This window comes from Pristiophorus japonicus, chromosome 6, assembly GCF_044704955.1.
Source record: "Pristiophorus japonicus isolate sPriJap1 chromosome 6, sPriJap1.hap1, whole genome shotgun sequence".
NCBI classification, from domain to species: Eukaryota; Metazoa; Chordata; class Chondrichthyes; family Pristiophoridae; genus Pristiophorus; species Pristiophorus japonicus.
This window is the reverse complement of record NC_091982.1, coordinates 78087720-78103745: the sequence shown is the minus strand read 5'-3', so window position 1 is coordinate 78103745 and position 16026 is coordinate 78087720. Positions and strand designations below refer to the sequence as shown.

The 16026-nt window shown below is 45.6% G+C and overlaps 1 protein-coding gene across 7 annotated transcripts in view; it reads right to left on the bottom strand.

The window, feature by feature from the left end:
* The window catches only part of LOC139265703 (ecto-NOX disulfide-thiol exchanger 2-like), a 460596-nt gene that overhangs the window by 398522 nt on the left and 46048 nt on the right, over positions 1-16026 (bottom strand). For 5 of the 7 annotated variants that reach the window (XR_011593606.1, XM_070882954.1, XM_070882953.1 and 2 more), the window contains one exon: positions 6330-6422. The exons of 1 other annotated variant lie outside the window; for it this stretch is intronic. The gene's annotated coding sequence lies outside the window, so the exon portion shown is untranslated. Of the gene's footprint in view, positions 1-6329; positions 6423-14540; positions 14566-16026 lie in introns of those variants that run through there. One more of the 7 variants, XM_070882960.1, reaches the window with a different exon arrangement.

Below are 16026 nucleotides of genomic sequence, written 5' to 3'. Positions count from 1 at the left end.
GAGGAGAAGGGGAAGGGGGGAGGAGAAGGGGAAGGGGGGGAGGAGAAGGGGAAGGGGGGGGGGAGGAGAAGGGGAAGGGGGGGAGGAGAAGGGGAAGGGGGGGGAGGAGAAGGGGAAGGGGGGGGGGAGGAGAAGGGGAAGGGGGGGAGGAGAAGGGGAAGGGGAAGGGGAGATGGGGGGAGAGAAGGAGGCTGAACGGGCCGGGACCAAGACTTTGGGCAGGGCCCGCCCCCAGCACCAGATTTACAGTTCGGTGGCATTGGGTCGGGACGGGTGCGGCGTCGAGAGCGCAGGAGGGAGGTCGGTTCAGGTCGGGTCGGGGGGGGGGGGGGGGGGGGTGGAGGGAAAGAGGGAAAGGGAGGTCAGGTCGGGTGGGGGGTGGGGAGCGCGGGTCCGGTCCGGTCCGGGGGCGGGAGTCGGGTCGAGGTCGGGTCCAGGGGCAGGGTTGAAGCGGGAGTCGAGTCGGGTCGGGAGGAAGCAGGAGCTGGGCGTGGGAGGCAGCCTTATGCACGCAGCCCCAATGAGGCCATTCTGCCAGGGCTAGGGGCTGCGTGCTTCGGGCCCCTCCCACACAGTTTTGGGCCCCTGGAGCTACTGCACATGTACGCCAACTGTAGCGCGCATGTGCAGAGGTCCCGGCACTGTTTTCAGCGCAGGGATCTAGCTCCGCCCCTTACAGCTCGTGCTGCTCCGCACCCGACTCCAGAGGACCAGCAGGAAGCCGGAGAATCTGTAAGTTTTTTTTAGGCGCACTTTGTGGCGCGAAAAACGGGCGTCCAGGTCGGGGCTGCGCCGTTCTAGGCGCGGCCCGAAATTTGGGCCCTATAGGTATATAAAAAGGAAAAGAGTGGCTAGAGTTGGTCCCTTGGAGGACAAGACCACGGAATTATTAATGGGGAACATGGAGATGGTAGAAACGCTGAACAAATATTTTACATCAGTCTTTATGGGTAGAGGACACTAATAATATTCCAGCAGTGGATAGTCAAGGGGCTATGGGGGGGGGGAAGGAACTTAACACAATCACTAAGGAGGTGGTACTCAGTAAGATAATGGGACTAAAGGCGGATAAATCCCCTGGACCTGATGGCTTGCATCTCGGGTCTTGAGAAGTAGCGGCAGGGATAGTGGATGCATTGGGTGAAACTTACCAAAATTCCCTGGATTCTGGGGAGGTCCCAGAAGATTGGAAAACTGCAAATGTAGTATCCCTATTTTTAAAAAAGAGGCAGACAAAAAGCAGGAAACTATAGACCACTTAGCCTAACATCTGTGGTTGGGAAGATGTCGGAGTCCATTATTAAAGAAGCAGTAGCAGGACATTTGGAAAAGCAAAATTCGGTCAGGCAGAGTAGGCATGGGTTTATGAAGGGGAAGAGTCATGTTTGACAAATTTACTGGAATTCTTTGAGGATGTAACAAACAGGGTGATAAAGGGGAACCAGTGGGGATGTGGTGTATTTGGACTTCCAGAAGGCATTTGACAAGATGCCATATAAAAGGTTACTGCACAAGATAAAAGATCACTGGGTTGGGGGTAACATATTAGCATGGATAGAGGATTGGCTAACAAACAGAAAACAGAGAGTAGGGATAAATGGTTCATTCTCGGGTTGGCAATCAGTAACCAGCGGGGTGCCGCAGGGATCAGTGCTAGGACCCCAACTATTTAAATCTATATTAATGACTTGGAGGAAGGGACTGAGTGTAATGTAGCCAAGTTTGCCGACGATACAAAGATGGGAGAAAAAGCAATGTGTGAGGAGGACACACAAAATCAGCAAAAGGACATAGACAGGCCAAGTGAGTGGGCAAAAATTTGGCTAATGGAGTATAATGTTGGAAAGTGTGAGGTCATGCTCTTTGAGTTTTTTCTGCCAAAGTGCAAGTTATTATTTAAATGGAGAAAGATTGCAAAGTGCTGCAGTGCAGCAGGGCCTGGTGGTACTTGTGCATGAAACACAAAAGGTTAGCATACAGATACAGCAAGTGATCAGGAAGGCCAATGGAATCCTGGCCTTTATTGCAAAGGGGATGGAGTATAAAAGCAGGGAAGTCTTGTCACAGTTATACAGAGTATTGGTGAGACCACACCTGGAATACTGCGTACAGTTTTGGTTTCCATATTTACGAAAGGATATACTTGCTTTGGAGGCAGTTCAGAGAAGGTTCACAAAGTTGATTCCAGAGATGAAGGAGTTGACTTATGGAGGAAAGGTTAAGTAGGTTGGGCCTCTACTCATGAGAGGTGATCTTATCGAAACATATAAGATTATGAGGGTCTTGATAAGGTGGATGCAGAAGATGTTTCCGCTGATAGGGGAGACTAGAACTAGAGTGCATAATCTTAGAATAAGGGGCTGCCCATTTAAAACTGAGATGAGGAGAAATTTCTTCTCTGAGGGTTGTGGATCTGTGAAATTCGCTGCCCAAGGAAGCAGTTGAGGCTAGCTCATTGAATGTATTCAAATCACAGATAGATAGATTTTTAACCAATAAGGGAATTAAGGGTTATGGGGAGCGGGCGGATTCTCTTCAAGAATTCCCTAGGTTCTAGAATGGTCCCCGCGGATTGGAAGGTAGCAAATGTAACCCCACTATCCAAGAAAGGAGGGAACAGAAAAAACAGGGAACTATAGACCATTTATAGCCTGACATCAGGGAGGGACAGAGAGAATTCTAGAATCCATTAGTAGGGACGTGGGGCCCAAGTTTCCACACGCGCCTAGAACGGCGCAGTCCCGACCTGGACGCCCGTTTTTCGCGCCACAAAGTGCGCCTAAAAAAATCCTCCGTATTCTCCACCCTCGACGCAGCCAGCACGAGCTGTAGGGGGGCGGAGCCAGGTCCCTGCGCTGAAAACAGTGCCGGGACCTCTGCACATGCGCGTTACAGTGGGCACGCAAGTGCAGTAGGTCCAGGCGCCCGAAGCACACAGCCCCTAGTCCTGGCCGACTGGCCTCACTGGGGCTGCGTGAATAAGGCTCCTCCCACGGCCAGCTCCTGCTTCCCCACCCCGACCAGACCAGACACCCGCTCCGCCCCTGCCTCCGGACCCGAACCCCACACCCCCCCCGACTGGACCTGACCCCCCCCCCCCCCTGACTGGACCCGACCCGCGCTCCTGCTCCCGCTCCCCCGACCCGACGCCGACAAGCCCTGCCCGAAGTCTCGGGCCGGCCCGTTCAGCCTTCGGTCCCGAAAGGCCTGCCTGAAGCACTTTCACACAGGTAGGAAGATGGTTTATTTAATCTTTTCTTTGCTTATAAATGTTTATTCAGGTTGGATTTATTTGTATAATATTTGTATAAGTATAAATAAGGATTTATTATTGAATTTAATGAGTTTCCTTCCCCCCCCCCACCTCATTCTGGACGCCTAATTTGTAACCTGCGCCTGATTTTTTTAATGTGCAGAACAGGTTTTTTTCAGTTCGACAAAAATCTTCACTTGCTCCATTCTACTTTAGTTTGGAGTACGTTTTCACTGTGGAAACTTTGAAATCAGGCGTCAGTTGCCGGACACGCCCCCTTTTGAAGAAAAAATTCTGTTCCAAAGTAGAACTGTTCTACCTGACTAGAACTGCAGAAAAAAAAGTGTGGAGAATTGCGATTTCTAAGATAGTCCGTTCTCCACCAGTTGCTCCTAAAAATCAGGCGCAAATCATGTGGAAACTTGGGCCCGTGGTAACAGGGCACTTAGAAAGTCATAGTATGATTGGGCAGAGTCAATATGTATTTATGAAAGGGAAATCATGTTTGACAAAGCTAAAGAGTTTTTTGATGTTGTAACCAATACTCCCCCTAATTTCTTTTGGGGGTGCGGTCCCATAAATGGGCTGCACAGCCCATTCAAAATTTCACTCATGCGTAATAGCTCCCATTTGAATATTTTTTTAAATGGTGAGAGATTGGAAAATGTTGGTATTCAGAGGAACCTGGATGTCCTTGTAGACAAATCACTGAATGTGAACATGCAGGTAACAAGCAATTAGGAAAGCAAATCATATGTCAACCATTATTATAAAATGATTGGAGTACAAGAGCAAAGAAGTTTTACTGCAATTATATAGGGACTTGGTGAAATCACACCTGGGGTACTGTGTACAGTTTTGTTCTCCTTACCAAAGGATATACTTGCCTTAGAGGGAGTACAAGAAAGGTTTGTCAATCTGATTCCTGGGATGGGGGCGACTGGTCTATAACGAGAGATTGAGGAGACTAGGCCTATATTCCCTAGAATTTAGAAGAATGAGAGTGATCTAATTGAAACATATAAAATTTATTACAGGGCTTGACAGGGTAGATGGTGGATGTTTCCCTGGCTGGGGAGTCTAGAGTGGTTCACGGGCTCAAATTTGGCAAGGAGCTGCTCCGTTTTCTTTTGGAGTAACCTGGTTTTTCTGGCGTAACTTAAAAATCCCCGTTTTCCCCAATCAATTTGCACCAGCGTAACTGAGTTAGTTACGATTTTTAAAGAATTTTTTAAAAAAGGGGGAGTTACCCATTTAGGGGCAGTTCTGCCCATTTAGGCAACTTTGGCAGCTAATAGTTACTCCACTATACGCTACTTAGGCCAGCGTATGTGGCCACTTCAGAAAACCCTGACGGAGAGTTAAAGAAATCGGCGCAGATGGGTACATCGGAGGCCATTCGGCCTGGGATGGGGCGGGAAGCGGAGAGGGCCTGCCTGCACCTAAACCACCAAGCCTTACAAACTACAAAACCTTGCAAACAAAAAGTACTAATAATTCAATAAAAAATAAAAAAAATTGAAGTAAGTCATCTTCAAACTTGGCCCGGGAAGGCAGCGGGCCGGTCGGTGTGGGAGGCTACTCGGCCAGGGCTAGGGACGGGCAGGAGAACTGATAGTGGTGATTTCCATCAGTTCTCCTGCCCGCCCCTAGCCGAGTAGCCTCCCGGTGCGATCGATCTCTTAGAAATCACCGGCAGGCAGGAGCACTAAAAGATCGATCGCACCGGGAGACCACTCAGCCAGGGTTAGGGGCGGGCAGGAGAACGGATAGTGCTCCTGCCTGCCTGCCACCCAGACTTTTCACCTCCACTACTATGCCTGGGAGTCCAATTCCAAGTGTTGATCACGCACTGTGCAAAGAACTTTGATAGCAGCCAAAAAATTATCTTTTACCAGTTTGAACCCCTGTCCCCTTGTCTTATGTTTCCAAATTATTTTAAAATAGTCTGGATTTACATTTTCTATTATTTATAATCTTGTATATCTCACTAAGATCACCAAGTTGAAAAGCCTGTTTCTCAAGTGTTTCCTCACAACTCAGACCCTGACACTAAAGATCAACCTCATAACTCTGCTCTGCCTGCCCCTCGCCCAAAAAAGGAGGCAGAATAAATGCGAGAACTTTACCTGAAGGAGCCCAGCAACACAGGGAGGAAGAACATCACCACGCTCTTAAACTGAGAGAGACCTACTGTTGTTGCAGGCTCGCAGTGCTACTGCTCATGCGCGGACATCACCAGCGGACTCCACTGCACATGTGCAGACATCCCGGCACAGTTTTCGGCGCAGAACACCGGCTCCACTCTCAACTCGACTGGCCACGCTGCACGACTGCAGTGAAGAGGCCGGACAGCGGTCAAAGTGGCAACAAAATTTTTTGCCGCAACGTCGATAAGTGCGCCAAAAAACGGGCTAGACCAAAGTCTCAGAATAAGGGGTCAGACATTTTGGACTGAGATAAGGAGAAATTTCTTCACTCAAAAGGATTGCGAATCTATGGAATTCTCTAACAGAGGGCTGTGGATGCTCAGTCATTGAGTATATTCAAGACAGAGGTCGACAGATTTTTGGATATTAAGGTAATCAAGGGAGAGAGATAATGCGGGATGGTGGAGTTAAGGTAGATGATCAACCATGATCTTGTTGAATGGCGGAACAGGCTCAAAGGGCCGAATGACCTACTCATGCTTCTTTTTCTTACGTTCTTATGTCTTGCTCCAATTTCCTGTCCTGCCCCAATTCCAGAAACCCCTAATCTTCTCTAGTAATCTCCGGCGAGATACCCCAACCAAGATTTTCCTGAAGTCAATGTATACTACATCCACTGTATTTCCCCATGCATTTCTGTATTTTTAAACTTAAACAGCTGGGCCATGAATTAGTCTCAAGTGCTGAGATTGAAGCTATACCAAGACAAAATGAGAATCAACAACATCATGCAAGTAAAACAGAAGCATGCAGTATCAATCATCAAAAATGCTCCTGAATACTTGGCTATATATGTTAAAAATAAAGCCACAATAACCTTACAATCTTGTATTGTTCCTCACAGTTTGATGCAAGAGTTTACTCACTAGAAAACAGTACTGGTTTTGGTTCCACACGAAGATGTATGCATCAGGATGATAAATTGGTGCTGTAGATGGTATGATCTTGTCTTCTTTGCCCTAAATCAAGATTATAAATTAAAAAGTGTTTCTCAAAATGTATGAAACTATTCATAGTAGAGTTGAGTCCAGTATAAACAGACAGGAAGGAGGAGTTACAATTAAGATTTGAAAGTTCGTTTTTTTTTCCACTAAAGTGGAGGAAGTTAAAAGCTGGGCCCCCACACTTACCCCTCTCCCCAAGCCCCAATATCCTGACATAGCCCCAATCTCCAACCCCCATTCATCGAATCTATCACTCTTCCGACCCCCAATTCCCTATCACCCTCTCCTTCCATGAGCCCCAATCCCCTAAACCCTCCCAGTACCCCAGTACCCATCCATCCCCCAAGAGTCCAAATGCTCTTGCTCTCTTCCCTGGCCCTCCACCCCACACCCCCACCCCACCTCAGTCCCAATCTCTGTCTCAGTCTCTTATTCCCACCAAATTCCAATCTCTTGCCACCCTCTTCCAGTCCAACCTCGCAAGCGTGGCGGTGGGGTTCATACAGCACAAAATCATGTCAGCCGAGTCTCAGTGGGTAGTACTCTCGCCTGAGTTAGAAGATTGTGGGTTCAAGTCCCGCCCAGGCACTTAAGCACAAAAAAATTTTGGCTGACATTCCAGTGCTGAGGGAGCGCTGCACTGTCAGAGGTGTCGTCTTTCAGATGAGATGTTAAACCGAGGCCCCGTCTGCTCTCACGTGGACGTAAGCGATCCCATGGCACTATTTCAAGAAGAGCAGGGGGGTTCTTCCTGGTGACCTAGCCTTAATCAACATCACTAAAAAAAAAACAGATTATCTTGTTTGATACAGTGCTACTTGTGGGAGCTTGCTGTGCACAAATTAGCTGTCCCGTTTCCTACATTAGAACAGTGGCTACACTTCAAAAGTATTTCATTAGTTGTAAAGCACTTTAGATCTGAAAGGGACTATTTAAATGCAAGTCTCTTTTTTAATTTAAAAGGCACAAGGAGCAGCACCCAGGGGATTCATCTCCCATTCCAGGAGACTCGGCACAAAACACCGCATGTTGGATGTAACTGTTCCACAGTCCAGATAAGTTTGCCTTCTTAGCCCAATTATATAGCTCTATATTTTATATTTGATGATCCCAGTAGTAAAACTGTAAATACCAGAGATTGCTTGTCCATTTTTGATCAACTGTTGCCCCCAGATCTCTTCCTTTAAATGGGTAAACCTATATGGTATAAATATGCCTGGAGTCCCAATACCAAAAGCATGACATTGCACATGTCCATGTTAAGTGACATCTGCCACATCTGTCATTCTTCTAACTTGACTAAATCAGCCTGCCATCTACTGATCTGAATTTCGAACCCCCCACGCACGCCTGCAGCAAATTTTAGAATGATTCAATTTAAGCTAATCTCTAAATCATTAATGAAAATTAACAGCAACAATCCTCAAGGATCTGTTTTATTTGATACAGATATTCTATTTGATATGGATTTTGCTTGGAATCTCCAAAGGGGTTTCAAATATCCACAAGCATGCAAATTGTGCAGCAAATGCACAAAAATTCCCATTTATTTGACAATTATCACTGAGGCAGACTTTCTTGATCAATATCTCACATCATCTCATTGCAGTACATAGATTAGTACCACCCTGATCAAAGTCACCTATGATATTCCGTTCGACTCCAACAGTAGTAAATTATCACTCCTCATTTTCTCAACCTCTCAGGCCTTCAATATGGTTCACCATTCCATTCTATTGCCTATTTTTTGTGGTCCTGCTCTGTGGCATCACCTACCATTCCTACCTATCTCTGCAGAGACCACAATGTATGTTCTTCCCGACCCTGCAAGTCACCTTGGCATGCCCCAAGGCTCCATTCTTTCTCCTCGTATTGTTCATATAACTGCTGAATTTTAGCAACATTGGGCTCAAGTTTCGGCCCGAGTTGCTTCTATTTTTTTGGAACAACTAGTTTAGAATGGAGCATTTTAGAAATTGCAATTCTTGACATTTAGTTTGCTCCAGTTCTAGTTGAGTTAGAATAGTTTTATTTTAGAACAGATTTTTTTTCCAAAAGGGGGCGTGTCCAGCCACTTATGCCCGTTTTGCAAGTTTGGGCAGCGAAAACTTACTCCAAACTAACTTAGAATGGAGTAAGTGTAAATTTTTATATGCGCAGAAAAACCTTGCCTACACTTATAAATCAGGCGTAGGGAACGAGAGATGGGGGGCGGGGAGGGAAGTTGATAAACATTAAACAGATCACTTTTACAAATAAAGAGCGATCATCAATAATAAATTATAAATAAATCAATAAATCAACCAATAAAATCAAAAAATAATTAAAAAATAGTAAGAAATCAATAAATAAAAAATTAAGTTTCTACTCACCTATTGCAGCACCGGGAGCCCTCCAACAGCGTGCTGGGATCCCCTCCCCCCCCGCCAGTGTCTCTCTCTTTCTCTCCGTTTTTGACAGGGAGGGGGAGAAGAGGGGGGGGGGGGAAAAAAAAGGAGGGGGAAGGGCTGAACGGGCCCTGCCACCGACAAAAAAGCCGGGCCGCCGCTAACAACACTTTGGGTGGGGCCCGCCTCCAGAGATGCCGGGCGGCTGAGCCCCGCCGGCAGCGGAGGGATTGGGGCCGGGGGGAAAAGAGAGGCGAGAGACTGATTGGGCCCTGCTGCCGCCGACGTGGAAGGCAGGCCGCCGCCGCCGACACTTCAGGCGGGGCCCGCCCCCAGCGAGATGCCGGGTGGGCGAGCCCCACCGACGACATGGGGGGTGGGGGCTGAACGGGAGGGGGGAGGGGGGGGGAAGCTGAACGGGAGGGAGGCCAGAGTCCCGATCTTCGCCCGGGGAGCCCATTCGGCCAGGGCCGGCGTGCTTCGGGCCCCTCCCATGCAGCCTTGGAGGTGAGGAGCTACTGCACATGCGCGCGCACTCGAGCACGCATGTGCAGTACTGTTTTCAGCGCCGGGACCTGGCTCCGCCCCCAACCCCTTGTGCTGCGTCACACCGAGCACGAAGACATCCCGAGCAGCTCGCTTAATCACAAGGTAAGTTTTCGGCGCCCTTTTTATTCCAGAAAGTTGCCGCACCTTATGGAAGTACGCTGTTTTTAAAGAGGGCGGAAATTTGGGCTCATTATCTGTAAGTATGGGGGTCATGTTTTGGCCCCTCGAGTCTGCTTCGCCATTCAATGTATGGCTGATCTGATCATGGACTCAGCTACACTTCCCTGTCCACTCCCCATAAGCCTTTATTCCCTTATCGCTCAAAATTCTGTTTATCTCCTCCCAGGATGGCAAGACTGACATATCAAGAAAGACTGGATCAATTGGGCTTGTATTCACTGGAGTTCAGAAGAATGAGAGGGGATCTCGTAGAAGTGTTTAAGATTCTGACGGGTTTAAGACAGGTTTGATGCGGGAAGAATGTTCCTAGTGTTGGGGAAGTCCAGAACCGGAGGTCACGGTCTAGGGATGGGGGTAAACCATTTGGGTCCGAGATGAGGAGAAACTTCTTCACCCAGAGAGTGGTGAACCTGTGGAATTCTCTACCACAGAAAGTTGTTGAGGCCAATTCACTAAATATATTCAAAAAGGAGTTAGATGTAGTCCTTACTACTAGGGGGATCAAGGGGTATGGCAAGAACACAGGAGTGGGGTACTGAAGTTGCATGTTCAGCCATGAACTCATTGAATGGCGGTGCAGGCTCGAAGGGCCGAATGGCCTACTCCTGCACCTATTTTCTATGTTCCATATGTATTCCAACAGCTCCCAGCTTTAACTCTCATCACCCTCAACTCCACAACTGTTGCTGTGCTGCCTGACTGTCTGTTTGTCTGTCCAATATCAAGTCTTGGATGAGCTAGAACTTCCTCCAGCTAAACATTGACAAGTCCCAAAGCTCTCCTTCATGATCTCCGGAGCTCCACTTTACACAAAAACACCAACTCAAATGTTTGCTACCTATAACCAAGCCCATACAAAATCCATTCATCTATGACAGTCATCATAGTCAACTGGCTTTCTATCCGCCAGCATATTGATTTGAAAATCCTTGCCTCATTTATAATTCCCTTAATGGCCAATTTCAACCTCTGCAACCTCATACAGCTTCAAGTCCTAGCTCACATTCCTTGCTCTGATTCTTGACAGCTTTGTGTCTGTCCCCACTCCTTCCATTCCACCATAGGTGATGCATCCTTCAGCAATCATACCTGTCCAGTCAAATTATCTTTGTACACCAGTCTTGCTACTTCCCCACCTTCAAAGGCTTCCTCAGAAACCTCTGATCGAAGTTGACATGCTTCTCGCAGGAGCTTATTGCCAACCAGCCAGCAGCCTATTTATCCACTTCCTGCCTCAAAGGCAAATTGATCAGCTCTTTGAAAACAGAAAATCTTAAAGGCTGAACTCCTGAATGACAAAAGTTCAATTATTTCATCCATGCTTTTGAAAAGGAGTAATAAAATTCTTGCTTCCTCAATTCTTCACAAAGACAGTTTATTCACATCACAAAAGTTCAATAGACTCAAGCAGGCAGAGGCTCAATTTTTTCTCTTTTATAAGCTAGCCCATCCTTTATACCAAAGAAAAGAGCCTCCACTTCAGTATTCATAGATTTTTGACACACCAAGTTTGTTGAGTTACAGAAGAACATAAGAAAATAGGAGCAGGAGTAGGCCATACGGCCCCTTGAGCCTGCTCTGCTATTCAATAAGGTCATAGCTGATCTGATCATGGACTCAGCTCCACTTCCCTGCCTGCTCCCCATAACCCCTTATCGTTTAAGAAACTGTCTATTTCTGTCTTAAATTTATTTAATGTCCCAGCTTCCACAGCTCACTGAGGCAGCAAATTCGACAGATTCACAACCCTCAGAAGAAATTTCTCCTCATCTCAGTTCTAAATGGGCAGCCCCTTATTCGAAGATCATGCCCTCTAGTTCTAGTTTCCCCCACCAGTGGAAACATCCTCTCTGCATCCACCTTGTCAAGCCCCCTCATAATCTTGTATGTTTCGATAAGATCACCTCTCATTCTTCTGAATTCCAATGAGTAGAGACCCAATCTACTCAACCTTTCCTCATAAGTCAACCCCCTCATCCCTGGAATCAACCTTGTGAACCTTCTCTGAACTGTCTTCAAAGCAAGCATATCCTTTTGTAAATATGGAAACCAAAACTGCACACAGTATTCCAGGTGTGGCCTCACCAATACCCTGTACAGCTGTAACAAGACTTCCCTGCTTTTATACTCCATCCCCATTTGCAATAAAGGCCCCTGATCACTTGCATACTATTCTTCTGTGTTTCATGCACAAGTACCCCCAGGTCCCACTGCACTGTAGCACTTTGCAATCTTTCTCCATTTAAATAATAACTTGCTCTTTGATTTTTTTCTGCCAAAGTGCATGACCTCACACTTTCCAACATAAAGGGCCCAAGTTTCCACACGATAAAAAACCTCCGAGCTGGGCGCCCGTTTTTCGCGCCTAAAACGGCGGCAGAAAAAAAGCGCGCGATTCTGGAGTGCCCTGCAGCTCCTTGTCTGTTTGGCGCGGCGCCCAGGAGGGGCGGAGCCTACACTCGTGCCGATTTTGTAAGTGGGAGGGGGCGGGTACCATTTAGTTTTTTTCCTGCCGGCAACGCTGCGCGTGCGCGTTGGAGCGTTCGCGCACGCGCAGTGTGAAGGAAACATTGGCAAACATTGTAGTTCTTTGTAGCTGTTTAATTTTTGAACATTTTTTTAAAGTGTAGACAAGGTTTTTTCAAGTGTACAAAAATCTTCACTTACTCCATTCTAAGTTAGTTTGGAGTACGTTTTCACTGTGGAAACTTTCAAATCAGGCGTCAGTGGCCGGACACGCCCCCTTTTGAAGAAAAAATTCTGTTCCAAAGTGGAACTGTTCTACTTGACTAGAACTGCAGAAAAAAAAAGTGTGGAGAATTGCGATTTCTAAGATAATCCATTCTCCACCAGTTGCTCCTAAAAATCAGGCGCAAATCATGTGGAAACTTGGGCCCCAAACTCCATCTGCCAAATTTTTGCCCACTCGCTTAGCCTGTCTATGTCCTTTTTCAGTTTTTTTATGTCCTCCTCACACATTGCTTTTCCTCCCATCTTTGTATCATCAGCAAACTTGGCTACATTACACTCAGTCCCTTCTACCAAGTCGTTAATATAGATTGTAAATAGTTGGGGTCCCAGCACTGAGCCCTGCGACACCCCACTCGTTACTGATTGCCAACCCGAGAATGAATCATTTATCCCGGCTCGGTTTTCTGTTTGTTAGCCAATCTTCTATCCATGCTAATATATTACTCCCAACTCCGTGAATAGTCATAAAGTTCAGTAACTTCAATATGGCTCACAGGTCAACGGCTATGCTATTTTATGACATTAATTGTACTGTACCATGCTCAATATATTATTTGGCTTTAAAGTACAGCTGTGTGCAACTTGTAATGAGCAAGTTTTCTTCAGAAGCCAATTGTTTTTAAGCAGATCCTTAGATCAATTAGAGGTCAGTCTTTCTTTATATACTTTTTACAAGTAGCTCCTAAAACTATAATATATTGTGTGTTGATGGGGATGTTTCTATGCAGATTGGAACAGATAGGTTTTCTTTCTATTTATACTTTTAAATGTAATGCAGAAATTTGAACATGCAACAGTATGACATTTAAATTATGATGGAGGAATCCCAAAATGTTAATACATGTGCACAGATCTCCTCTGGTGTCATCCGTAAGTCAGATGATGCTGTTTTGTAAGGTCAGGATGTATTTTTCTGCTAAGGTGTGCCCCTTCAAGGCCAGAGTCCAATAGTCATTAATTTAGCACAGGCTAAGGTCAGAGTTTAATTGTTTAGCTATGCTACTGCAAATTGGAATGTGCTAATCTGTTTCAGGCTGCAGCTCTAAAACACCCTGCATTTTGCAACTATTTTGTATACATATCAAAGTGTTGTGCCCTGGAGTGTGGCAATGTAAAATAATAGATAAATGTACATATAAAAAGTGAATAAAAATGACAAAAATAAACAGACCTAAAATCAAACGATGTTAACTATATTCACTCGCTAATGTTCTTAACAACTGAAGGGAATACATTTCAATACCAGAATTTACAGATCCTCTCAGTTAACAATTGCTGCTTCATCTGTATCATAGAATCATAGAAATTTACAGCACGGAAGGAGGCCATATAAGCCCATCGTGTCCGTGCCAGCCGACAAAGAGCTATCCAGCCTAATCCCATTTTCCAGCTCTTAGTCTGTAGCCTTGTAGGTTATTGCACTTCAAGTGCATATCCAACTACTTTTCAAATGTGGTGAGGGTTTCTGCCTCTACAACCCTTTCAGGCAGCGAGTTCCAGACCCCACCACCCTCCGGGTGAAAAAAATTCCCCTCAAATCCCCACTAAACCTCCTACCAATTATTTTAAATTTATGCCCCAGGTTGTTGACCCCTCTGCCATGGGAAATAGGTCCTTCCTATCGACTCTATCTAGGCCCCTCAATTTTATACACCTTAATTAGGTTTCCCTCAGCCTCCTCTGTTCCAAATAGTTAGTGAGAAAAAAAAAGTACAAATTACCCATTTCTGTTCGAACCTTTCCCGATCTTTTACCATTTTATCAGTAGTATGATCCTCAGCGCTCCACTCAATTTTTATCGTGTTCCATTCTAATCCTGCAAGCTATTCCTTATTCCTACATAATTGTGCTCTAATTAAGTTTGTCCAATACAGGGTACTTAAAGACCAACATATCTGTCGAGGCTCGTCTGATATGTCTTGCACTCTTGGACAAGATACAAAACAAAGCTTGTCTTCTGATGAGCAATTTTTCACTTACAGTATCCAACCCTTCTCTATCTTTCTATTGGAACCTTTCTGGTCTTTTTCTATTTATCAGTAGTATGATTCTCAGCGTTCCTCTCAACTTTCAATTGTGTGTTTCATTCTAATCCTGCTTGCTCATCCGCACCCTTTCATAATCGTGCTGCAATTAAGATTCATCACACACATTCTTTTGACTGGCCTCAAAATTATGGCGATCTTTACCTCCACAAGTCTGTCCCTCATTCCATAACCTTCAGTCTTTTAAACACCAAATTTGATATTACCTTACAACTACTCACAGATTCACTTAATTTTCTCTTCTCCTTCTCGACTTTGGTTGTATCCTGCTCAATGGCCCTCGGTGCCTTAATCTGGCGATAGCTGCTACTTAAACTTGCAGTAAGATGCAAATAAACCATCTTTGAAGTACTGAAAGAAACACGATAATTCAAAAAGTTCTAAATACAAGCCAGGCCCAACTTAGTTACTGTACTTTGAGTATTCGCAGATTAGCAGGCTACAGTGGCATCGTGGTTATGTCACAGAGGCCTGGAGTAATGATCCGGAGATGCCAATTCAAATCCCACCACGGAAGCTGGGGAATTTAAATTCACTTCATTAAATAAAAGCGGGAATAAAAAGCTAGTATCTGTAATGGTGACCATGAGACTACCGAATTGTCATAAAAACCTATCCGGCTCACTAATGTCCGCCTCAAAAAAACAAAAGGGCCTAAAATTGAGGTAGGAGGCTTCCTTCGTATGAACACCTCCGACCCGAAAAAAAATCAACGAATGTACCACTTGGTCCCGGAGAAACGAAGGATCCCAGTTGGAAGCCTAGATTCGCTGCGCATCGCATGGGGAGATGTCTTCGAGGTACGCAAGTCCAACCTGGAGTCACGTGGGCCTGGACAACCAATCACGATGTAGTATTCTCATTGATAATAATGGAAACTCCGTTTGTGCGAGTTCCCATTACTATCAATGAGAAAAAACCCTAAAACACTTAAACGCAACATAATAAATAAATAAAACACCTCACATATTTAAAATTAATTGAAATTAAAGTTAATTAAATGTTTTAGAAATATATTTTGGATTTCTTTTTAATGTGTTTTAATAAGGTTTAAAATAAACTTTCCTTAATGGACAGGGTTTTTAAAACATAAAAATGTGTTTTTAAAATGTAATTTTTATATGTTTTAAAACTCTTACGCTGGTAAAAGTAGACTATGCTCCTGTTTTCACCAGGCGTAAGAGTTTGAAGGACATTCGCTGGGCATGAGTTGGGCAAATAACCCAATCTCTCCCGTGCGAATGTCCTTCTCCCAGGGATGCAGAGGATCTGTCAAGAGAAATCTTGACAGATCGGAAAAGCCGTTTTTTTGGCACACGTGTACTGCGCCCCGAAAACCGGCTTTTGTGAGGCCTCGTACTTCATACAGACCCGGTGAGGCCGATATTTTAGCCCCAATAGTAAAACTGGACGGATCATCCGGCATCGACCTAGGCACTGGATTCGGACACGACAAAGGCATATCCAGCCCAGTCAACCTGCAAAGTCCTCCACACTAACAGCTGCACCTAAATTGGGAGAGCTCCCCCACAGACTAGTCAAGCAACAGCCTGGCATAGTCATGCTCACAAAATCATACCTTTCAGCCAACGTCTAAGACTCCTCCTTTGCCACCCCAGAGGTGGTGGTACAGCGGTGGACAAGAGGGATGGAGTGGCACAGGGAGTCCTCAACACTCACTCCAGACCCCATGAAGTCTCATGGCAT